This window comes from Monodon monoceros, unplaced genomic scaffold, assembly GCF_005190385.1.
Source record: "Monodon monoceros isolate NGI ecotype Baffin Bay Population unplaced genomic scaffold, NGI_Narwhal_1 Super_Scaffold_2, whole genome shotgun sequence".
NCBI lineage: Eukaryota > Metazoa > Chordata > Mammalia > Artiodactyla > Monodontidae > Monodon > Monodon monoceros.
Window position 1 is genome coordinate 12802907 of NW_021703776.1, and position 26008 is coordinate 12828914.

General features: G+C 36.1%; 1 protein-coding gene across 2 annotated transcripts in view; it reads right to left on the minus strand.

Moving 5' to 3' along the window:
* The window catches only part of CDK13 (cyclin dependent kinase 13), a 112188-nt gene that overhangs the window by 42304 nt on the left and 43876 nt on the right, over positions 1-26008 (minus strand). The gene's annotated exons all lie outside the window — the stretch shown is intronic.

Consider the following 26008-nt stretch of genomic DNA (forward strand, 5'->3'; position numbering starts at 1 on the left):
TATCTTTCAAAGTAAAAAAGTTATCAATATGCCAAAAAAAGGCATCTGAAGAAAGTTCATGATCAGTTCGTGATTAAAAACAGAGCAAAGGGAATTCCCGGACGGTCCAGTGGTTAGGACACGGTGCTTTCACGGCAGGGCCCAGGTTTGATCCCTGGTCCAGGGATCCTGCAAGCTGTGTGGCACGGCCAAAAGAAAAAAAAACAGAACAGAGCAAAGATTTCACAGTAAACTTGCAATAGAAAGATTCTTTCCTAAAAGTTTATAATGGTTCCTCTCTGAAACCAACTATTGTCATATTTAATAGTAAAATGTCAGATGCTGTACACAAGACAAGAATGTTCATTATTACTAACTATTCTAGAAGTTAGTAAGTAAAATTAAAAACAAAGTATAAAAACTTAAAGTGACAAAAACATGATTATTGGTAGATGAGATGACGATTCTAAAAGATCCAAAAGAATAAAAAAGTAGCTGCGTTAGAAAAAAATCATACACAAAAAATAAAAGACTATATATGCCAGCAACAATTAAAATTAGAAACAATTAGAAAGTAAAATTTAAATGACTCTGCAATAGAAAAAAAAATACTACAAACAACTAGGAATAAACTTTAACAATTATACAAATTTATTAAGGATTCACCAAATTGTAAAATTCTATATTTTAATGCAATTTCAGTAAAAGGACCAATGATTTGTTGTTTCTTTTGCTGAAAGAACACTTGAGAAACTAACTCTAAGGTTCACCTTGAAGAAAACAAAACCAGAATATCAACCAAAACGTTTCTTAAACATTTGCCCTACCAGAAATTAATATGACCTACTGTACTATTGGGACAGATAGAAAAATGCATATAATATATACCAGAAAAAAAAAATCCCAAATATGTATCTACTAACTATGAAAACAGCCATTTTAAATCAGTGAAGGAAAAAAAGAGGCAGAATAGTACTGGGACAAAGGCAGTAACCCCAAAGGCAGATTGGGAATTATACCAAAAACAAACCTATTAAAAAACTGACAAATTTCACTAAATAAAAATTTAGAAACACATATGTAAGAAATAAATATGAAATAGAGGTAAAAGGCAAATAAATGACAAGCTGAAGAACCTATTTGCAACATAACAGATTAATTTTCTTAATATAAAACAAAGTCTTGGGGCTTCCCTGGTGGCACAGTGGTTGAAAGTCCGCCTGCCGATGCAGGGGATGCGGGCTCGTGCCCCGGTCCGGGAGGATCCCACATGCCGCGGAGCGGCTGGGCCCGTGGGCCATGGCCACTGAGCCTGTGCGTCCGGAGCCTGTGCTCCACAGCAGGAGAGGCCACAACAGTGAGAGGCCCGTGTACCGCAAAAAAAAACAAAAAAAAACAAAGTCTTACAAATCAGTACCAAAAAGGACCAGTACTACAAGAGAAAAATGAAAAATGAAATTAACTGTCAATACACAAAAAATGCCTATGTACTTAATCTCACTATTAATCAAAATATACAAATCAAACAATATACCACTTTTAACTAAAGGGAAAATATTTCAAAAGAAAAACTACACTGTATTAACAAAGGTGTGAAATAAACAGACACTATTATATAGTGCCAGTAGTAAACTGGTATATTTACAAAATATAATTTGGCAACATGCACCCAAAGCTTTAACCATCATGTACCCTTTTACGTAGCAAGGGCTTTTATAGATATTTAGCACAAGGAGATAAAAGATAGAAAAGATTTATCTATAGGCATGTTCACTAAAACCAATATAATAATAAAATACCTAAAAACATTAAGCAAAAAAACCAAACCAAATAAACAAACAAATGGGTTATTATGGTTCACCTATACCATACCATGCACTTTGAAAAACACTGTAGAGGTATGATATTGATATGCAAATATATTGATGATATTGAGTTTAAAGTAGATTAACAAAGATTGTGTATTTGATCCATCTATCTCACTATCTTTGATGTTATTAAGTAACACAGTTACACACAGAGTATCTAGAGTAGCAAAGCCCAATACAACTGCTACTACCTACGTGTGGCAACTGAACACTTGAAATGTGGCTAGTCCAAATGTGCCTGAAGTGTAAAACGTACATGGGATTTCAAAAACTTACTACAGGGCTTCCCTGGTGGCGCAGTGGTTGAGAGTCCGCCTGCCGATGCAGGGGACACGGGCTCGTGCCCCGGTCAGGAAGATCCCACTTGCCGCGGAGCGGCTGGGCCCATGAGCCATGGCTGCTGAGCCTGCGCGTCCGGAGCCTGTGCTCCGCAACGGGAGAGGCCACAACAGCGAGAGGCCCGCGTATCGCAAAAAAAAAAAAAAAAAAAACTTACTACAACAACTAAAAAAAATAAAATATCTTGATAATTTGTTATATTGGTTACATACTGGAATAATCTCTTGATATACTGGGTTAAATAATAATATTATTAAAATGAACAGAGCTTTCAAAAATGAGACTAACCGATTATTTAAAATTAAGATATAATGTCTTGCATTCTGTTTCTATTAGACAGTACTGAATTAGAGTAAGAATTGAAACAGAAGAGCTAAAACTATCTCTGCATGCAGATGACCTGAATGTTCTCTGAAAGGACATATACATTCAATTTAAAAAACTGTTAAAAACAGTGACACAATTTAGAAAAACAGCAGAAATAAAACATACAGTAGTCACTGGGCTTCCCTGGTGGCGCAGTGGTTAAGAAACCGCCTGCCAATGCAGGGGACACGGGTTCGAGCCCTGGTCCGGGAAGATCCCACATGCCATGGAGCAACTAAGTCCGTGCGCCACAATTACCAAGCCTGCGCTCTAGAGCCCGCGAGCCACAACTACTGAAACCCCCGTGCCTAGAGCCTGTGCTCCGCAACAAGAGAAGCTGCCGCAATGAGAATCCTGCACACCTCAACGAAGAGTAGCACCTGCTCTCCGCAACTAGAGAAGAGCCTGCGCACAGCAATGAAGACCCAACGCAGCCAAAAATAAAATAAATTTTTTAAAAAAGGTCTAAAAAATAAAATAATAAAACATACAGTAGTCATTAACATAGCTACCAGTTAAAAGAAAAACATGGATGTCCCATTTATAATAAATAATTTTTTTTAATTTAAGAAATGTGCAAAATACGTCAGAGATAAATTACAAAACACTTTTAAAAGGCAAAAAACTATAAATGAAAAAAATGGATACATTCTTAGGAAGGCTCAACATGATAAAGATTTTCCCTAAGTAATTTATAAATTAAACAAAGCTCTATTTTTAAAAATACCTTGTTTTCTTCCTACAATTAGATAAGCTGACGTTATATCCACACAGGGAAATAACTAAGTAAGAATAGCAATGAAAATATCTGAAAGAGAAAGGCGGGGTGGGCACTAGGCTCTACCAGCCCAGACAGTTTAAGACAGAATAGTGAATTCCTATAATTAAAAAGTGTGATACTGCGAAAGGAACATGAAATAAAACAAATCCAGAATTATACCCAGGTATATATGGAACTTTAGTAAATGATAAAGATGGCATCATATCAATTCAGTGGGAGAAAAGATCAACCTATTATAAATCAGCAATATTGGGACAACGTGAATAGCCAGATAGAAATAGTTAAAACTGGTCTGTTCCTCACAACATATATACCAGCATAAAAAGCAAATGAACCAGTTCTAAATATAAAAAATAAAACCATGAAAGTATTTTTTTTAAACATGAATTCCTTAATAACCTCAGAGTGGGGAAAACTTTCCTAACTAGGAATCAAACCAAGATGCAACAGGGGAAAAGGGGGAAAAGACTGATATAATGTGGCTATGTAAAAACAAAAATCTACTGAGCAGCTGAAAACACTGTAAGCAAATTTAGAAAAATATAGCAAACTGGCAAAAAACCATTAGCAACTTATTCCAGATAAATTACTTATACCCACTAAAAAAGCCTCTCTAAATTGAAAAGAAAAAGATTAATAACCACACAGAAAAGTGGGCAAAAGACAGATAACCCAGACCACACACACAAGCAGTAGCCAACTGCCCTTAAACCAATGGAAAGTCGCTTAGCCTTGCTCATAATAAAAATGTATTTCTCAAGCTAAAACTTCACCACAATAACAAATTAACAACAGCTCAAATGTATGACACCAGATTCTAATGGCAAAGCTGTAAGGAACACTCTCATACACTGCTAGGAATTTGGCAATATCTAGCTAGCTTAATCATACTTAGCATTTCCATTTCTCTTTGACCTAACCAGCCCAATTCTACGGGCCTGTCCAACAATTCACTGACAAAAATACAAGATGGTGTAGGCAGAGAGCTATTCAAAGCAGCATTATTTCTAATAGCAAAAGACTGGAAACAATGCAAGCATCTATCAGTGGGAGACTAACGGAATAAACTACGATACATCTACACAGCAGAGTACTGTGTAGCCATATCTATCTACTGATATGGAGTAATTTTCAGTATATATAATTAAATGAAAAGAAACAGGAACAGTAGAGCAGTTATTAATATGACATCTTTTACATAAAAGGGGGAGGGTGAATATGTAGCAAAGAAAAACTGTAAGGATGAACTAAACACTTAAAAAAAAAGGTTGTCCCTGGGTAAGGGAGAGAACTGGAAAAAGGAATGAAAATGAGACTACTCTGAATGTGCCCTGCTTTACAGCTTTGAGTTTGGAACCATGTAAATGTTTCACATGATTAACTATACATCACCACACTGAAAAGGTTAGAAAAACAGTACCTGAAAAATTAGAAACAGATGAACCGTCTATACTAACATTAACTGATTATGGTATTCTGACTATATTATCCCTAGTGGGGCATATGCTAAGGACAAAAAGAACCAATAAGAAATCTTAAACTGCATTCAGTAGTCTTCTTAGTAATTAACATTGTTATCTTGAAATTATTATATGTATATTGTAGGACAATGCTAATTTCTTAGGAACCAAGGTTTTTAGTATTAAAAAAAAGACAAGTATAGGATCAAAAATTTATAAATCCCGCACTTTTAATTTTAAATTAAAATCATTTACAGTAGCCAGCCTCTAAGGTGACCCCAGTAATTTTCATCTGCTGGTATCCATGCCGTCCATTCAAGGATGGCCTGTGTGACCAACAGAATACTGAAGACGTGGTAATGTCACTGACCACCAAGGCTAGGTCATAAAGATATTGCAGCTTCCATCTTATTTTCCTGGATCATTTGCCCCGAGAGAAGCCAGCCACCAACCTGTCAGAATAGTCAAGCAACACTTGAAAGGCCCGTGCTAAGAAGAACTGAGACCTCCCCTCAACAGTGGAACGACAGTTTGCTAGCGATGTGACGGAGCCACCCTGGAGTAGATTGTCCCAACCCTAGTTACACCTTCTAGTGACTACAGCTCCAGTCAACATCTCACTGCAATCTCATGAGAGAATCCAAGCCAAAACCGCCCAGCCAAGATGCTCCCAAATTCCTGCCCAGAGAAAGTGTAAGAGATAATAGCTTCCAGCATCACCTCTGAAGTACAACTGCCAAAGAAGTGAACTTATATCTAAATAATCATCTAGATCTAACTTCCATTTATAGGAAATATCAGGGTTAGAAGAACAAGCTACCCGCCACCAAAAGGAAGCATCTGTCAAATCCAAATAGTGGTCTATTCTTCAATAAATAAAGGAGTAAAAATTTTAAAAGGCAAGAGTGGATACTGTAGATGACAACAGACTTAAGATAATAATTAACCACATACAATGTGCAGATTTCTTGTTTGCATCCTGATTCAAAGAAAGCCAACTATTAAAAATATTTTTGAGACAACTACATGAATATGGACAGTTAGATAATATTATAAAATTGCCAATTTTGTTAGGTAGGCCTCCTTCTTGTCTTTTTTAACATACTAGCAACTTCATTATAGATTATAGGCAGATAATCAAGAATTTATGTTTACAATATAATGCATGGGATTCACTCAAAAATAACCCAGCAAAATAAAAACAAGTCGGGGGAGAGAAATAAACAAGATTAGCAAAATGTGATAACTGCTAAATGTGAGGGATGGGGACAATGGGATTCATCATACCATCTTCTCTACTTTTAAGTATGTTTGAACATTTCAGTAATACTGTATTTTTTAAGTGTCTGAAACAAAACTAAATAAATGAAAATTTTAGAAGGCATTCAAATTATGCTGAATTAAGGGATATATTTATTATTCCCATATTTTTAATTTGGTTTTTATTTCTATCGAGGTTGTATAAATTTCGTAGTTTTAAGCAATGTTTTCAAACTGTGGGTCATGAAATCAGTTTAGTAGGTCACGACCTGCATTTCAAAAAGTTTTTTCTATTGCTTGATATTTTTTCCTATATTGTATTTAAACATTAATAAAATCATATGTAATAATATTTTTTATATAGCATGCCAAGTAAAATTTCACTTTGGTAGGAATTTATATGCATACATATGCTTAGAAAAATGTCCAATATCAAAATTCTAAGAGCAGTTTATCTCTGTGTGAGCAGATGGATGATTTTTACTTTCTTCTTATGCTGCCATCTTCTGACTTTTCTACAAGGAGCACAAATAATAATTTTTAAATATATTAACAACTGTGCCTAATATACAAATTTATAAGGAAAAAACAAATAACCCAAATGAAAGAAATGGCAATATCACAAATAAATATGCACATAGGAAATCAAAATTGTAAACATATGTAAGATGCTTCAGACCTCACTAGTAATCAGGAAAGTACTAATCAAAGGAACAATGAGAAACCATTTTCACCTATCAGATTGGCAATATCCAGTGATGTCCAAATGAAAGGAAACTCATACACTGCAACAATTTTTTGGCAAAGTATGCTGACAAAAGAAAATATCCCTTGACTTGCATATCCCACTTTTGGAAGTAACCTAAGGAAATATCAGCACCAGTATGCAAGTATACATGTATAAGCACATTTCTAGCAATATTGTTTGTAATGGAAAAAAGATGGGGAAAATTGAGTGCCCATCAAGGGAGAATGGTTGAATAAGCCCAGTATATCCATACCATGGCATATTATGCAGCTAGATAAAAGAAAGTTTTATCACCTAGAGATGTGCTGTATTCCTTAATAAGAAAAGTAAAATACAGAATTAAAAAAAAACAAACCCACAATTAGCACAGAGGACTTATGGTTTCTCGTCCAACAGTAAGGAGTCTGGAAGTCGCCACACCCATCCTCACAATGAGAAAACAGCAAAACAAACTAAAAATCAACAGTTCTTCTTAGATCCATCAGAGACTGAGGTCACAGAGCAAAGCACTGCCCCCAAAATTGGTGAGAGAGACAGGCAGATACAGAGAATCACCAGTTCACCAGAGGAGAGGCACAGAAGCAGAAGCCTCCACAAGAACCATTACCTTGGTAGGAAAGCCTAAACTGTAATTGACAAATTGCTAGAGGCTCAGTGTGAACAAGTTTAAGAGTTAAAAACTCCAGGGGTTCCAGTCTTAGGGAAGCCCCCACCACCACCTTCTGTGAGTTTTATCACCAGGAACCCTACCAGCTTATCACACTGAAGATCAGAGATAAATCAAGTTGTTCTTCCAGCAAGGGGAGAGGAAAAACAGTCATGATGAAATACACCCTCATCATTCTGTTCTTTAACAAGGTTTGCCCTCAAGAGAAACTATTTTACCAGAGCCTAACCAACTGGGGTTCAATAAGAGCCTTATCAGCCGGGCAAAGAGGAAATATCCAACTCCAGAACACTCTAGCCTTTGACTTAGGGGAAAGAAACACTGACCTCCAGCACCTTTAAGCATTCCTGTCTCACTTCAGAGGGAAAAGAAACAAGAAAACTGATAAACATGTCTGAAGGATACAGGCTCACTAAAAAACTGAGACCAAATCACAGGACTACAGAACACTTCCCCTCCCCCCATAACTTACCATCATATATAATAACAGGGTACAACATCTGAAAGAACTGCGTATCTCAGACCTTATTTAAGAAGTCTCCAGAGAAACCAAAAGACAACAGGGGAGGAAATCTTAGCCTCTGACACAGCTTCAGCAAACAATAAACACAACCTAACTGCTAGCCAGATAAACATAAAACCTTACACTAAAGGCCGATTTATCTGTTTATTTTATCCAATACCTCTTATCTGCCTTTCAATGAAAAATTACAAGGCATGCTAAAACATAGTCTGAAGAGAAAAAGCAAGCATCAGGGAGATTCAGATATAGAAGAGAAATTGGAATTATCAAACCAGGAATTTTTAAGTAATTATGATTAATGTTCTAAGGGTTCTAACGGAAAAATTAGACAATATGCAAGAACAGATGGGTATTGTAAGCAGAAAAATGGAAATTCTAAGAAACAACCAAAAGGAAATGACAGAAATCAAAAACACTGTAACAGAAATAAAGAATGCCTTTGATGGGCTCATCAATACACCAGACATACACGAGCAAAGAATCAGTGAGCTTGAAGATATGTCAAAAGGAACTTCAAAAAGCTGAAATGCAAAGGAAAATAAAGAGAAAAAAAGAATATCCAAAATGTGGGACAATTACAATATACATGTAAACGGGAATACTAGAATCAAAGGGGGAAGGGAGGAAAGAAGGAAGGGAAGGAGGAACGGAGGGAGGGAGAACAGAAAAAATACTAAAAGTAATAATGATTGAAATTTCCCCAAATGATAAATATCAAACCACAGATCCAGGAAACTTAAAGAATATAAAGGAGGATAAATATTAAAACATCTACACCTAGGTATATCACATTCAAACTGCTGAGAATCAAAGACAAAAAGAAAATCTTGATAGAAGCCAGAAGGAAAAAAAACAGCTTACCTTTACAATAGCAAAGATAAAATGTATACTGGATTTCTCCTCGGAAACCATACAAGCCAGAAGAGAGTGAAATGAAATATTTAAAGTGTTGAAAGAAAAAACCTACCAACTTAAATGAAGGTAAAATAAAATCTTTATTTTTCTTACTGATTGACCAAACAGTTAACAGTCTGTTCAAAAATAATAATAGCAAAAATGCATTCACTGAGTATAGCTTGTGGATAAGTAAAATGAAAACCAATGTTATAAGGGATGGGATGGAGGAAATAGGAATACTCTGTTATGAGGTACCTATACAACCTAAAGTAGTATAATGTTATTTTTATTATTTTTTATTTTTTTGCGGTACGCAGGCCTCTCACTGTTGTGGCCTCTCCCGTTGCGGAGCACAGGCTCCGGACGCGCAGGCTCAGCAGCCATGGCTCACAGGCCCAACCGCTCCGTGGCATGTGGGATCTTCCCGGACTGGGGCACGAACCCATGTCCCCTGCACCGGCAGGCAGACTCTCAACCACTGTGCCACGAGGGAAGCCCTATTTATTTATTTTAAATTTATTTTATTTATTTTATTTCTGGCCGCGCTGGGTCTTCACTGTTGTGTGTGGGCTTTCTCTAGTTGTGGCAAGCAGGGGTTACTCTTCATTGTGGTGCGCAGGCTTCTCATTGCAGTGGCTTCTCTTGTTGCGGAGCAGGGGCTCTAGGCGCACAGGCTTCACTAGTTGTGGCTCACGGGCTCAGTAGTTGTGGCTTGTGGGCTCTAGAGAGCAGGCTCAGTAGTTGTGGCGCATGGGCTAGTTGCTCTGTGACATGTGGGATCTTCCCAGACCAGGGCTCGAACCCACATCCCCTATACTGGCAGGTGGATTCTTAACCACTGTGCCACCAGGGAAGCCCAAAAGTAGTAAAATGTTATTTTAAAGAGGACTTGGACAAATTGTAAATGTATATTGCAAACACAAGGGCAACAACTAAATAAAAATTTTAAAAGAAGAATAGTTGATATGCTCAGAAAGAGAAGAAATAGAGTCATATGAAAAGACTAAGATAAAAGAAGGCAGAAAAAGAGTAGAAGAAAAACAAGCAAGGGCAACTAATAGAAAATATAACAAATACAGTAGATAATAATCCAACTATATCGACAAGTACTTTAAATGCCAACAGTCTAAAATACACCAATTAAAACACACAGAATGTTAGAGTGAATTAAAAAGGAAAAGAAAAAAAGACCCAATTGTACGATGCCTACAAGAAATCCACTTTAAATATAAAGACAGAGTAATACTAAGCAAAAGGAAGCAGGAGTAACTATATTAAATTTCAGACAGAGCAGACTTAAGAAAAAAAGAAGTTATCAGGAATAAAGAGGAGCATTACATAATGATAAAGGAGTCGATTTTCCAAGAAGACATAACAAGCTTTAATGTGTATACTGCTCAAAACAGAGTCTCCACTATTACAGTTGGAGACTTCAAGACCCCTCTGACATTAACTGACACATGCAATAAGAAGAAATCAGTGAGAACATACAGCACCATCAATCAACTGGATCTAACTTATATTTATATTAATATTTCAACAACAGCAGAATACATCTTCTCAACTTCCCATGAAACATTCACCAAGACAGACCACAGTCACAGGCGTAAAACACACCTAACAAATTTAAAAGAACAGAAATCATACAAAAGTATGCTAATGGAATTAAACTAGAAATCAGTAACAGAAAGATAGCTGGAAAACTGCAAAATACTTTTTAAACTTTTTTCTAAATAACACGTGGGTTAAAACAAGAAGTATAAAATAAATTTTTAAATATTTTGAAGTACATAAAAATAAAAACGCAATTTACCAAAGTACGTGGGATACAGCAAAACTATTGCTTAGGGGAAAATTACAGCACTGAATACACGTATTAGAAAAGAAGGCCTAAAATCAATAACCTATGCGTCCACTTTAGGAAACCAGAAAAACAGCAAAGTAAGCAGAAGAGAATAATAAAAATTGGAACAGAAATCAGAGATATTGAAAATGGGAAATCAAGAGGAAAAAAAAAAGTCAGTGAAACCGAAAACTGATTCTCTGAGAAGAATAATATAATTGGTAAGCCTCTAGCCAGGTTAACTAAGGAAAAAATTACTAATATCAGAAATGAAAGATGGGACATCACTATTGCTCCCCAAAGCATTAAAAGCATAGTAAAGGAATATATGAACAGCTCTATGCCAACAAATTTTATATTCTAGATGAAATGAACCAATAATTTGAAAGACACAATCTACCAAAACTCACACAATGAGAAACAGATAATCTGAATAGGCCCAAATCTATTAAAGAAAATGAATCAATAATAGCCTTCCAAATCAGAAAGCACCAGGCCCAGATGGCTTTACTGGTGAATTCCACCAGACATTTAAGGAAGAAATTGTACCAGTTCTCTACAATCTCTTCCAGAAAATACAAAGAGACAAGACTACTTCCTAACTCATTCTACAAGGCCAGCATTACTCTTAATACCAAAACCAGACAACTGATCTTCAACAACAGAGCAAAGGCACTTTGGTACGAAAGGGAAAGTCTTCAACAAATGCTGCTTAACAAGCGGACACAGACATGCCGGGAAAAAAAAAATTCAAATCTAGATACAGACCTTACACACGTCACAAAAATTAACTCAAAATGGATCATAGACCTAAGGGCAAAATGCAAAACTAAAAAACTCCTGGAAGATAACAAGGAAGAAAACCCAGGTGATCTTGGGCTTGACAATGACACCAAAATCACAATCTGGAAAAAAGAAATGGTGTGCTTGTGAAAGAAGCTGGAGTTGATTAAAATTAAAAACTTCAGCTCTGCAAAAGACACCATTAAGAGAACGAAAAGACAAGCCAGACTGGAGAAAATCTTATAAAACACATCTGATAAAGGACTGGTATACAACATATACAAAGAAACCCTAAAACTCAACAATAAGAAAACAAAAAGCCCAATTAAAAAAATAAGCAAAAGATCTGAACAGATACATCACCAAAGAGAAGACACAGATGGGAAATAAGTATATGAAAAGATTATCAACATCATATTTCAATAGAGAATGGCAAATTAAAACAACCATGGGATACCATACATACTTATCAGAATGAAAAAATCCATAACAATGACAATGCCAAATGCTGGTGAGGATATGGAACAACAAACTCTCATTCATTGCTTGTGGGAATGCAAGATCATACATCCACTTTTCAAGACACTTTGGAAGTTTCTTACAAAAGCAAACATACTCTTACCATACAATCCAGCAATCACACTCCTTGACATCTACCCAAAGAGGCTGAAAACTTATATTTACACCGAAACTTGCACATGAATGTTTATAGCTGCTTTATTCATAATTGTCAAAACTTGGAAGCAACCAAGATATCCCTCAGCAGGTGAATGGATAAATACACTGTGGTACATCCAGACAATGGAGTATTGATCAGCACTAAAAAGAAATTAGGTATGAAGCCATGAAAATCCATAGAGCAAACTTAAATGCATATTACTAAGTGAAAGAAGCAAATATGAAAAGGCTACATACTGTATGTTTCCAACTTTGATGATATTCTGGAAAAGGTAAAACTATGGAGACAGTTAAAAAATCAAGTGTTTGCTGCGGTTGGGGGTGTGAGTGGGCAATGAATAGGCAGAACACAGGATTTTTAAGACAGTGAAAGTATTGTGTGTGTGTGTGTGTGTGTGTGTGTGTGTGTGTGTGTGTGTGTTCCTGTCAGATTCTTTGTGGGGCTTTATATGCCTCTTGTCTTTATCTCTCTTTCTCTGTGTCCCCGTCTGTGGGTCTATCAAACTGTGGGGGGTTTTTTTCTTTTTTTTTTTTTGCGGTACACGGGCCTCTCACTGTTGTGGCCTCTCCTGTTGTGGAGCACAGGCCCCGGACGCGCAGGCTCAGCAGCCATGGCTCACGGGCCCAGCCGCTCCGTGGCATGTGGGATCTTCCCGGACCGGGGCACAAACCTGTGTCCCCTGCATCGGCAGGCGGACTCTCAACCACTGCGCCACCAGGGAAGCCCCAAACTGTGTTTTTGTTGGACTCTGTATCTCTGCTTGACTGACTGCCTGACTGACTCTCTCTCTCTCAGTTTATATACTTAAATATATATTTTTATTATTTCTATTTCCATTTTTGTGCATAGACAACGGTCTTGAAGGATATATAACAGGCTGTTAACCCTGGCTGGGTTGGGCAAAGTAGCAAGAGAAATGGGAAATTAATTGGTTTTTTTTTTTGGCTGTGTTGGGTCTTCGTTTGGGCTTTCTCTAGTTGCGGGGAGCGGGGACTACTCTTTTTTGCGGTGCTGAAGGTGGTTGCTGCAGCAATTGCCCCTTCTTGCTCTCAGGCTCACACCTCACAAGTAAGAGGACCTCACTCAATACGTGAGATCTCAGGAAAAGTCTCAGCCTTGCGACAGAAAGACTGTAAGGTTCTAACTGGCCAGACCTGAACGACATGCACCTCCGGAGCTAGAAGTGAAGTCAGTTCCACAGTTACATGGACTAAGAAGAGAAAAAAGCTGGAACCTCAAAAACAAAAAGCTCAAGGCTATTATATGAAGTAAATAGGAAGTAGGGTAAATTGGTGGTAGCAGACACCAAAACATGTCCAATACAATATCTACCCCAAAGTAGGGCCAATATCAAGCTATATTCATGAAGCTGAGTTTTTCAACTTATATTAAATCTAGAACATAATGTAAAATTCCAATTCCTTTTTAGAAAACTCATGTAAAGCCAGAGACAAATAACAAAAAAGCTTTCTGAAGTACAAAAATCATTCAATTCCTGTTACTACCCCAAGTACCTGTAAAAATGGACAAATCTTATGAGTGTATAACAGTTGTTATTAGAAAATCCCTTTATACACTAAAATGACCCCAAATCCCCAAATCGGAAGTCTGGTACCTGAAAACCTAGAAGTGAAATTAACTTAAACCCTATTAACAAGTCCAATAATGGAAGACAAGTCAGTAAATAACTATTATGTTCACTAAAATAAAACACTAAAGTCAGAACATTTAAAAAAGAGTATATCAATGCAACTTTCCACATCCTAAATTAAAAATGGTCAATAATTCCATTACCTTTATGACTCAGCATGTTTGGCTGCCAATTCCCACCTGTCCTACAGATACAGACTAACTTAAATGAAAAAAAAAAAATGTGTGTAACCTTTACTTTGCTCAGCAGAGCAGGTATTTCTCAATCTTCTTACATAACACTCTAGTGTCTTCAGATTTCACGTAAAGCCAATGAATCGACCTCTGTATAACTCAGCTATCTCTTTCTTGCCAAGTAAGCTCCTGAGTTCTGAAAGTGGTACTTTTCTTAGTTTCTTTCCTTTTTATGATATTCTAATTTGGGTACATTTTATGTTAAGTAGGTTCTTGGCAACCCTCCTGCTGGTGACTGGTTTACAGATATGCAGGCATAAGTACATCTTCAAAGAGCCATGGGAAGCCAGGATGTCTCTCACCAGATACGAACAACTGCCTCTCCAAGCCATACTACGGTGAGAATGAAACAGACAGTATAGATAGCATAACTTGGGTCTTTGGTGACATCCTTAAGCCATTGAATCAACTTACCCTAAAGCCTGCCCAATCTCTGGACCTCTTCCTATGAAAGCTAAGAGATTTCCACACAGTTTAAACCATTCCAATTGGATTTTCTGTTACTCTGCTGAAATCACTCTAATACAAGTGAGATGGCTAATTTTATGTGTCAACTCAGCTACACTATAGTACCCAGATGATTGGTCAAAACCAGTCTAGATGTTGTGTAAAGGTATTTTTAGATTTAATTAACATTTAAATCAGTAGACTTTGAGGAGAGCTCAAATGTGGGTGGGCTTCATCCAATCATTTGAAGTCTTAAGAGAAAGGACTGAGGTCACTTACAGAAGAAGGAATTCTGCTCCAGACTGCCTTTGAACTCAAGACTGCAACATCAACTCCTGCCAGAATTTCCAGCTTGCCAGTAGGCCTTACAAATGACAGACTTGCTAGCCTCTACAATCATGTGACCCAATTCCTTAAAATCAATCTCTCTGTATATATGTATATACCCTAATGGTTTTACTTCTTGAAGGAATAAGCTCAACAGTTTTCCTTAAGTTTATTACATTTTAAAGAACAAAACTTTTTTTACAGATTTGATATATTAGTTGACAATAATAAATTGCACATATTCAGAAGGTATACTTTAAATAGTTTTCACACAGGTATACACTTGTGAGACTGTGGCTACAATTAAGATACTGAACACATCTATCACCCCAACAGGTTTCCTAGTACTCCCAGAATATATCTATCTGTAAAACAAAAATTGGAATAAACTTTATATATTCCTTTCTAAACTTTTTTCAGTTCATAATATAGAGGGTAAACAATTTTCCTTATTATCATTTAACTTTTACATAATTTTAATAGCTATATGGTATTCCACAGTAATATCATGCCATAATTCTGTTTAATAATCCTTTATTGTTAGATGGTTAAGTTGTTTCTAACATTTTGCTACTATAAGCAATGCTATGAAGAAGTCTCATAGCTACATCTATGTAAAGTCATGATTACTTCCTTATATGCTTCTAAAAATAGAATTGCTAATTTACAAGACATTACCTTTTAAGAAATAATAATTATAATATCAACGTCAAATATGTACAGAGCATTTAGTATGTGCCACATACCCTACCATGCCCTTAAACACTCTCTGAAAGTTATACCAATTTTCACTCTCAAGCATTACATAAATATACCCATCTATGGTCTATACACTGACCAAGTTTTTTAAAAAATCCTTGCCCTTCTCCAAATAAACCTCAATGTAATTCCAGTCAAATCTCCACTGATAAGTTTTCACAGCTCATATCCATCTAAATGCATGAAAATATGCAAAATCTTCTCTTAAGGGGGGAGAGGAGAGGAGACCCTTACCTACAGAAATTAAAAGGTAATATAAGGTTGCAATAATTGAAACAAAGTGATATGGCAGCAGGACATGCAAAAGGGTCAGTAAAACAGGAGACCCCAGAACGTATGGGAACTTGATTAAAGACAGCATAAGAGAATAAAATAAAAACAATTTAAATATCTAAAATTTCTGAACTAGAAGAGAAGTTGAAAAAAATACAGAAAACCATTCTTGTAATTTTCCAAAAGGCTAAGCATCAGACAAACCACTTTCCCTCAAAAAGCCCCAAAACTGACAGAATGACCATATACAAGATTTAAATTAACAAAGAACATAGAAAAAGGGCAAGTAACAGAAAGGAGAAAAATTATCTATGATATGTGAAACACATGAAGCATTAATATCCATATTTTAATAAATCTCTCCAGTTGGTAAGAAAATGCCAAAGGAAGAGGCACTTCACAGAAGAAATGGAAAAAACATGAAAAAAAAATTTAACCTCACAAGTAATAATAAAAAAAGTATTAATTTCTCTTTTGAGTTGGACAAAAACTGTAAAATCAATAATGTACTTTGATTCAGTAAACTAGCCATTCACACAAAATTGTAATAGTATGTAAACTGGTATAAGCTTTCTTATAAGTTAATTGGGCTATAATTAGTAACATAAAAAAGAATTGTATCATTTAACCTAACAACTCCACTTTTATGAATGTTATCTACAGGGCTTCCCTGGTGGCCCAGTGGTTAAGAATCTGCCTGCCAATGCAGGGGACACAGGTTCAATCCCTGGCCTGGGAAGATCCCACATACCGTGGAGCAACTAAGACCGTGCGCCACAACTACTGAGCCTGCGCTCTAGACCCCACGAGCCACAACTACTGAGCCCACGTGCCACAACTACTGAAACCCATGTGCCTAGAGCCCGTGCTCCACAATGAGAAGCCATCACAATGAGAAACCCGCACACTGCAACGAAGAGTAGCCCCCGCTCACCGAAACTAGAGAAAGCCTGTGTGCAGCAACGAAGACCCAACAAAGCCAAAAATAAAAACAAATAAATTAATTTTTTAAAAAAAGAATGTATCTACAGAAAGACTCAAAGAAATACACACAGATTTACATTTAATGATGTTTGATAAAGCACTGTTAATAAAAGCTAAAAACCAATAACCTAAAGACCCATTTACGGGGAAAGTCTAGTAAAATAAAATATATCCAAATTACAAAACTACAGGGACTTCCTTGATGGTCCAGTGATTAAGAATCCGCCTTCCAATGCAGGGGACACGGGTTCGATCCCTGGTCAGGGAACTAAGACCCCACATGCCACTGGGCAACTAAGCCCACGCACTCTAGAGCCCATGCACCACAACTAGAGAGAAGGCCCACAAGGCGCAACGGAGAGCCCACACGCCACAATGAAAGATCCCGCATGCCACAACTAAGACCTGATGCAGCCACATAAATAAATAAATATTTAAAATAAGTAAATAAATTCACACTAGAATTTTGAAAAAAACAAACTACAAAACACTATCTTGCTTTTTTTAAATGGCTACATGATACACAAAATGTCTATTTTACAGAACATTGCATATTATGTCTTCAACTCTGTAAAAATTAATGATTAAACAAGGTGTATACTTGTTTTTCACAAAAAAATGTCTGAAAAGAAACTAAAGAAGAGGGAGCCGCTGGTGTCTCTTCATTGTTGGCCAAATGTCAGAGCATCTATGCATATGTCTCTCATCTACTCATTTATGTTCTTTATTTCTACATGTCCAGGGCTTTATTTCAACCAGATATGTTATTTTTATAATTCTAAAAAGTGTCAGGTAAGAGAAGTTCTTTTAAAAACACTCCCAGTTTTTGATAGGTAAAAAATATGTTGTACTTAAATTATGTTTCCTTTAACTACAGTGAGGCTGAATATTTTTGCTAATATTTACTGGAAATTATCAGTTTTTTGTTCCTTGTTCATGTCCTTTTCTGAGCTATAAAGGAGGACTGTGCCTATGTATTAAAAAGGACATTTGTGCCACAGATATTTCTTTTTGACATGAGATATACCTCTAAAGGAATGACACATGGCATAATACCCTCCAAATTCTAACATCTGATTTTTAACAAAATTCTACACACAAACTAAAAGAAATAAGAAATCTGAAAGTCTTACGTAGTAACTGCATGATAGATCAACTATTATATTAAGTCTCTTCTATAACATATCATATTAAGAGTGCTAGTACGTAGCACTCTAGAGTACTCTAGTACTCTAGTGCTAGCATATTAAGACATGCTAGTATGTAGGCTGACTTTATGGTAAGCATAAAGAATGGTAAACTACTACAGAGGTGAAAATACTTCACATATTATCTCATTTAAGCTTCACAATTACTCGAAAAGTATTATTATCTCCTTGTAACACACAAGGCATAGAGACGCTAAATAATTTGCCCATTATCACACACCTACGAAATGGCAAAAGTGAAACAATCCCCCAGCCTGAGTGTCCCATCCTCTTTATGCCATGAAGAAAAAGGTGTTATTCGCTTCCTCAGAGATGGCTCAAAAACCATAGGGCGATATAACAGCTGTCTTTTATTTCAGTGCCCGAAATGGTAATGATGCCCTAAGTGGTGCTCTGCCACTTCCACCCCTCACCACCTGCCTTTCCCCACCACAGAATTTAGCAGAATTCTTTCTCCTTATTGATGGTCATAGCACTCTATGGCTTCTGCAACTGGCATCTGTCCTACTGTCTGATATTGAGTTTCACTCTTCTGACTTCCTTTTCGCTGCCTGGGTTTGATCAACCAATGAACTCACTTTTTAACTTCTGGTGGGTTAACCAATCAATCACAGCTAGTCAGACGCGACAAGTTTTTCACCCTTCTTGACAACTTTTAGAAACAGAGACTACTTCTAGGCTTTCAGGAAAAAGTTTCTTTATTTTTAACTTCTGGGTCAGCACCATTCCTGATATATGATATCCACAAAATAAAATTTCACTAAAGAACTAAAACTGAAATATTCATTTCTCCCAAACATCCACCCTTTCTGCTTAATTATAAAAAATTATTATATAATGATCTATTTCTGCCCTCACAATCAATCTACCACCAAGCTATAATAACAGTAAACTTTACTGTGTGCTTACTATGTGCAATATTCTAACTTAAGTGCTTCACACAGTTTATCTCATTTGATACAACAAACCTATGAGTTAGGTACTGTTATTCCATATTCCAGCTGAGGAAAACAGAGAGTACGTAATAGTGGAAGAAGCAAGGATTCCAACTATACTCTTAACCATTATACATAGTTCCCATTACTATTACCTTATAACATCTGCCCAAAAATAACATATTTCTTGTTCAGCTATTCAGGAAATATTGGCAGGGAAAAGGAACCCCCCGCCCCCTTCCATCTCCACTTACCCCTTACCTACTTCCCTACAGATTCCTTTTAAACTCCTGACAATCCTTTCACCATAGATCGTATCTCCTGACAGGCACCTACACATTCTGACCTATGTTCTTTACCTCTAAATTTCAACACATGATGCTAACTCTGTATTTCCTTGTAACCCAAAGGAGGAAGTCATTACTAGTTAAGATTTTAATTTTTTTCCTTTAAAAGCATTATTTGCTATACTTTATTGATGTAACTAAAGCACCTTCCTATAACTTTTACTGATCATGCAAAATTCACAATCATGAAAGGTTCATTTAGTTATTCTGGAACACACTACAATCTGTTTCATAAATATTTTTCTCCTCAATTCAACTCAACAAACACTTTTTGATCAGTAACCTAAGAAACACATGGAGAGCAAGAAAACCAGATAGCAGGATAGTTTTTATGTAAATCACTCAAAAGATGAACATTTGTACTAAGTAAAAAAAAAAACATTTAAAATCAATTAAGAAGAACACTGATACTCTAATTTAAAAATGGGCAGAGGACACAAAAAGGTAATATATGGATAAAGAAATATAAATGGCACAGAAAACTGTTCAACCTGCATAGTAATAAAAATAATTACTAAAAAGACTGAATACTATTTTTACTTATCAGATTGCCAAAGATCAAATAAAATCACTATAAACATTGATCAAAACACAATATTTTTTTTTTTGGAAAAAAGTGGAAGTTAATATTTTGGTTCCTCTGCATAGTATTTAAGGTCAAACATCATTTTTGGTCCTAACCTACCTTTCCAGCCTCATCTTCTATAAAAGACCCTGTCCCTCCCCACAATACTTATCCCTCTCAATTTATATAGCATTTTTATCAAAATTCTTGAGAGCTAGTTGGGGTTTTCTTGTCGTAAGTAACATCTTTAATGTATTCATAGTCATTCAACCATCACCACAATGAATTTTGAAAATTTTCATCACCTCAAAAAAACTTCATACCCAATTAGCAGTCACTCTCCATTTCCAAGCTCCTCCCCAAGTCTCCTACAACCACCAATCTACTTTCTATCTCTCTCGATTTGCCAATTCTGGACATCTTATATAAACAGAATCATACATCATCTTTTGTAACTGGCTTCTTTCACTTGGCATAGTATTTTTAAGGTTCATCCATGTTGCAGCATATATCAATCAGTATCTCATTTTTTAAAATCGTGGTAAAATAAAAATAAAATCTACCATCTTAACTATGTTTAAATGTATAGTTTAGTGGCATTAAGCTTATTTACACTGTTGTGCAACCATCACCATCATCTATTTCCAGAATTCTTTTCATCTTGCAGAAATGAAATTCTGCAACCATTAAACAATAAATACCTCCCCATTCTCACCTCCCTCCCTGGTAACCACCATTCAACTTTCTGTCTCTATGAATCTGACTACCTCAGGTACCTCACAGAAGTGAAATCACACAATATTGGTCCTTTTGTGACTCGCTTATTTCACTTAGCATAATGTCCTCAAGCTTCATCCGTGTTGTAGCATATGTCAGAATCCTCTCCCTAAGACTGAATAATACTTTATTACATATAAATATTTTGCTTATCAATACATGAATCCAAGGACACTTGGGTTGCTTTCCCCTTTTCGGGTACTGTGAATAATGCTGCTATAAACATGGGGTACAAAATCTCTTGAAGATGCTGCTTTCAATTCTTTTGAGTATAAACCCAAAGGTGGAAATGCTGGATCATATGGTATTGTAATTCTATTTTTTGAGGAATCACCGTTATCATTTTCCATAGCAGCTTTACTGTTGCAGATTCCCACTGGCAAAGAACAAGGGTTCCAATTTCTCCACATCTTGTCACTTGTTATTTTGGGTTTTTTTTCTGTTGTTTTTATTTTTACTTTTGTGATAATAGCCTAAATTTTTTTTTTGCATGGGGCTGTACTGGGTCTTTGTTGTTGCACATGGGTTTTGTCTAGTTGCAGCGAGCAGGGGCTACTCTTCGTTGCAGTGCGCAGGCTTCTCACTGTGGTGGCTTCTCTTGTTGTGGAGCACGGGCTCCAGGCACGCGGGTTTCAGTACTTGTGGCATGCGGGCTTCAGTAGTTGTGGCTCACGGGCTCTAGAGCGCAGGCTCAGTAGTTGTGGCACACGGGCTTAGTTGCTCTGCGGCATGTGGGATCTTCCCGGACCAGGTCTCGAACCCGTGTCTGCTGCATTGGCAGGCGGATTCTTAACCACTGCACCACCAGGGAAGCCCAAGATTGTAGTTTAGATCACTGTGATATGGGATTATATATAAACAAGATTGGCCATGAGTTGATAATTGTTAAAGGTGGGCAGTGGGTACATGGAATGTTATTTCATTATACCATTTTTAAATTTATGTATATGTTTGATATTTTACATACTTCTAAAATTACATAAAGCAAATAAACCTTTTTCTGCAAAAACCAATGTTGGAATTTTCATAAGAGTTGCACTGAATCTGTAGATCACTTTGAGTAGTAGTGATATCTTAACACTATTAAGTCTTCTAATCCATAAACACAAATATCTGTAATTTATTGGTGTCATCCTTAACTTCTTGTTTTGAAATTTTCAGTGTACAATACTTTCATTTCCTTGATTAATTTATTCCAAAGTATTTTATTCTTTTTGATGCTTTTGTAAATGGAAGTCTTCTTCATTTCTTATTCAGATTTTTCACTGTTAAGTGTATAGAAACGCAACTGATTTTTGCATGTTAATTTTGTTTCCTGCTACTTTGCTGAATTCATTTATTAATTCTAACTTTGTGTGTGTGTATGTGAAATCTTTAGGGTTTTTTACACATAAGACCATTCTGTCTATGAACAGACGTAATTTTATTTCTTCCTTTCTAATCTGGGCATCTATTCTTTGTCTTGCTTATTTGCTCTGAGTAGGACTTCCAGCACTATTGTGAACAGAAGCAACAAAAGCAGGTACAGGTATCCCCCATTTCTGGAAAGTCTGCTTTATGCCACTTTGCTTTTATGACAGACCTACACCAGTATCTGTTTTCGCTAACCAAAAGAAATCAGAGGAATTTTGCTTTTACAAAAGAAAGGTAAAAAGCAAAAATAGCATTCAGTGTTGATTTTGCAGTGAGCTGTTATAGAGGCAGCATGTACCCTAAACAGTGAGAGTGGCACTACCAAGCCCCCTCCCTGGCAACTACACTCAGCATCAAGCCATCATAACTTTGAACTGTGTCTGTGAGCACCTGTGCTTTATTTCAATTTATTTTGTGATTCCATTAGCAAGATGTGTCCTAAGGTAATTGATTCTTCCCTTTATGCCACTTGAGCTTACAAAGGGTTTCACAAGAACACTCTACTTTCGGATAGCTTGGGAAAACTACATCCTTGTCTTCTACCTGACTTTAGAAAAGTTTTTAGTCTTTCACCACTGAGTATGATGTTATTAGCTGTGGACTTTTCATATATGGCCTTTAATATGTTGATGCAGTTTCCTTCTATTCCCAGTTTGTTGAGTGTTTTTATCATGAAAGTGTGTTAAACTTTGTCAAATGCTCTACTGAGATCATCATGTAGATTTTCCCCCTTCACTGTAATAAAGTAGTGTATTACACTGATTGATTTTCATATATTGAATCATCTTTGCATTCCAGGAATAAATCTCACTTGGTCATAATGTATAATCCTTTTAATACACTGCTGAATTTAGTCTGCTGAATATTCATCAGAAAAATTATTGGTCTATAGATTTCTTGTCTTGTAGTCTTTGCCTAGGTTTGGTACCAGAGTAATGCTGGCCTTACAGAATGAGTTTGAAGTGTTTTGGAATAGTCTGGAGAGGACTGGTGTTAATTCTTCATTAAAAGTTTGGTAGAATTCACCAGTAAGACCATCTGGTACTGGACTTTTTTTTGTTGGAGATTTTTTTATTACAGAGTCATCTCTTTACTGGTCTGCTCAGATTTTCTATTTCTTCATGATTCTTGGTAGGTTGTGTGTTTTTACAAATGTGTCCAGTTCATCTAAGTTATCCAATTTGTTGGTGTAAGTACTTCAATCCTTTTAGTGGCAGAGTAATATTCAACTGTATGAATATACCAGATTTTGTTTATCTATTCATCAACTGATTGACATTTGGGTTGTTTACACTTTGGGACTACTGTGAATTATCCTGCTATGAACATTGGTATCAAGTTTTTGTGTGGACATGTTTTTATTTCTCTTGGATATATCCTTAAGAGTAGAAGTTCTAGGTCGCATGGTATCTACACATAACATTTTGAGGAAATGTCAGGCTGTTTTCCAAAGTAGCTGTACCATTTTTTACAATCTCACCAGTAATGTATGAGTCTTCCAATCTCCCCATATCTTCCCCAACACTTGTTAATACTTCTCCTTTTTATTATGGCCATCTGACAGTGTGTATAAGATGGTATCTCATTGTGGTTTTGATCTGCATTTCCCTAATGACTATGATACTGAACATCTTTTCATATGCTTATTGGCCATTTGTATATCTTCTTTGGAGAAATGTCTTTTGAGATCCTTTGCTTACTTCTTAAACAGGCTATCTTTTTTATTATATAGTTCTTCATATATTATAGAGACAAGCCCCTTAGATACATGATTTATAAATATTTTCTCCCATTGTGAGTTGTCTTTTCACTTTCCCAATGGTGTCCACCAAAACACAAAAGTTTTAAATTTTGATGAAGTCCAATATATCTATTTTTTTCTTTTAGTTTCTGCTTTTTTTGTCATAACTAAGAAGGCTTTGGAGGGACTTCCCTGGTGGTCCTGTGGTTAAGACGCCACACTTCCAATATAGGGGGCCTGAGTTCAATCCCTGGTCAGGGAACTAGATCCCGCATGCCACAACTAAGAGCCCGCATGTCGCAACTAGAAGATCCCACATGCCACAACTAAGACCCGGCAGAGCCAAGTAAATAATAAAATTAATAAATAAATATTTTCAAAAAGAAGGCTTTGGCTAATCCAACATCATGAAAATTTACTCTTACATTTTCTTCTAAGAGTTTTGTGATTTTAGCTCTTATATTTAGATCGTTGATTCATTTTAGTTAATTACTGTGTATGTGAGAAAGGGATCCAATTTCATTCTTTTGCATGTGTATATCCACTTGACCCAGCATTGATTGTTGAAAAGCCTGTTCTTTTCCACTGACTTGTGCTGGTATCTTCATCAAAAATCAACTGACCATAAATATGAGGGTTGGTTTCTAAGCCCTCAATTCTATTCCACTGATCTATATGTTTTCCTAAAGCCAGTACCACACAGTCTTGATCATTCTAGTGTTGTAGTAAGATTTGAGATCACTATGTGTGAGTCCTCCAATTTTGTTTTTCTAAATTTTTTTGACAATTTTACCTCTTGAATTTTCATATGAATCTTAAGATCAGCTTGTCAGTTTCTGAAAAGAAGCTAGCTGGGATTCTGTGAGAGACTGCATTGAATATGTAGACCAATTTGGGGAGTAGTATGCATCTGATCCATGAACTTGTAATGTCTTTCCATTTATTTAGGTTTTCTTTAATTTTTTTTCAGTGATATTTTGTAGCTTTCAAGGTACAAAGCCTTACACTTCTTTTGTCAATTTACTCCTAGATATTTTATTCTTTTTAATGCTATTATAAATTAAAGTCTTCTTAATTTCACTTTAGATTGTTCACTGCTAGTGTACAGAACTACAACAGATTTATGTATATTGATTTTGTATCCTGCCACCTTGCTGAACTCATTTATTAGTTCTAAGAGTTTTTTAGTGGATTACATAGAATTTTCTATATTGTGTGTATGTACACACACACACACACACACACACACACAAACTGATTAGAGATAGTTTTACTTCTTCCTTTCCAATTGGTTACCTTTTATTTCATTTTCTTACCTTATTTCCCTGGCAATGTTGAACAGAAGTGGCAAGAGCAGACATCCTTATTTTTCATAGTGGCCCTTTAACAAGTTGAGGCAGTTCCCTTGTATTCCTAGTCTGTTCTATTCCTGCTCTACATTTGAGAGTGTAAACTGGCGCATCCCTTCTAGAAAACAACTTGGTAATATGTGTTAAGAAATTGCAAAGTTCAAATCCTTTGACCTAATAATCCCATTTCTATAATCAATTTAAGGGAATAATCAGATGTGAATAAAAGTTTTATGCAAAAGGACATTAGAATGGAAGGAAATCTGGTTCCAATGTCTATGGACTCACTGACTGCTAGGATTATATATGCTCATTATACAGGACCTTTATCACTCACTACTTCACTCACTACTTCATTTCTCACCAAACCTATAATTCAGAATTGGTTAGGACTTTTTCTAGCAGATAAAGTCCCTTGTCTGGTTAAAGGTATACGAATAGCTACAAATCACTGCTAGAATTTCCCAGTATAACACTTCAATATAGAAAACAGTAGTTGAAATGCCTGAAAGAACCTAAATATGCAACAATGGAGGAATGAAATATGGTCCATCCAAGTGACATATTATTCCAATAAAAAAGCATGTTATTAATGAAAGAAGCAGACCCTCAGCTTGGGAATAAATAATCATAAATATGAGAGAAGACACATTAGGAAAAATATAGAAAATTTTAATAGTGATAATATCTGGGTCATTTTATTTTCCAAATTTATAACAATAAACATCACTTTTATAATCAAGAAAAGAAAGTCTAACATTTTTCTTTCTCCTTCCCTGCCCCACTCAAAAAAAGTTACTAATTCT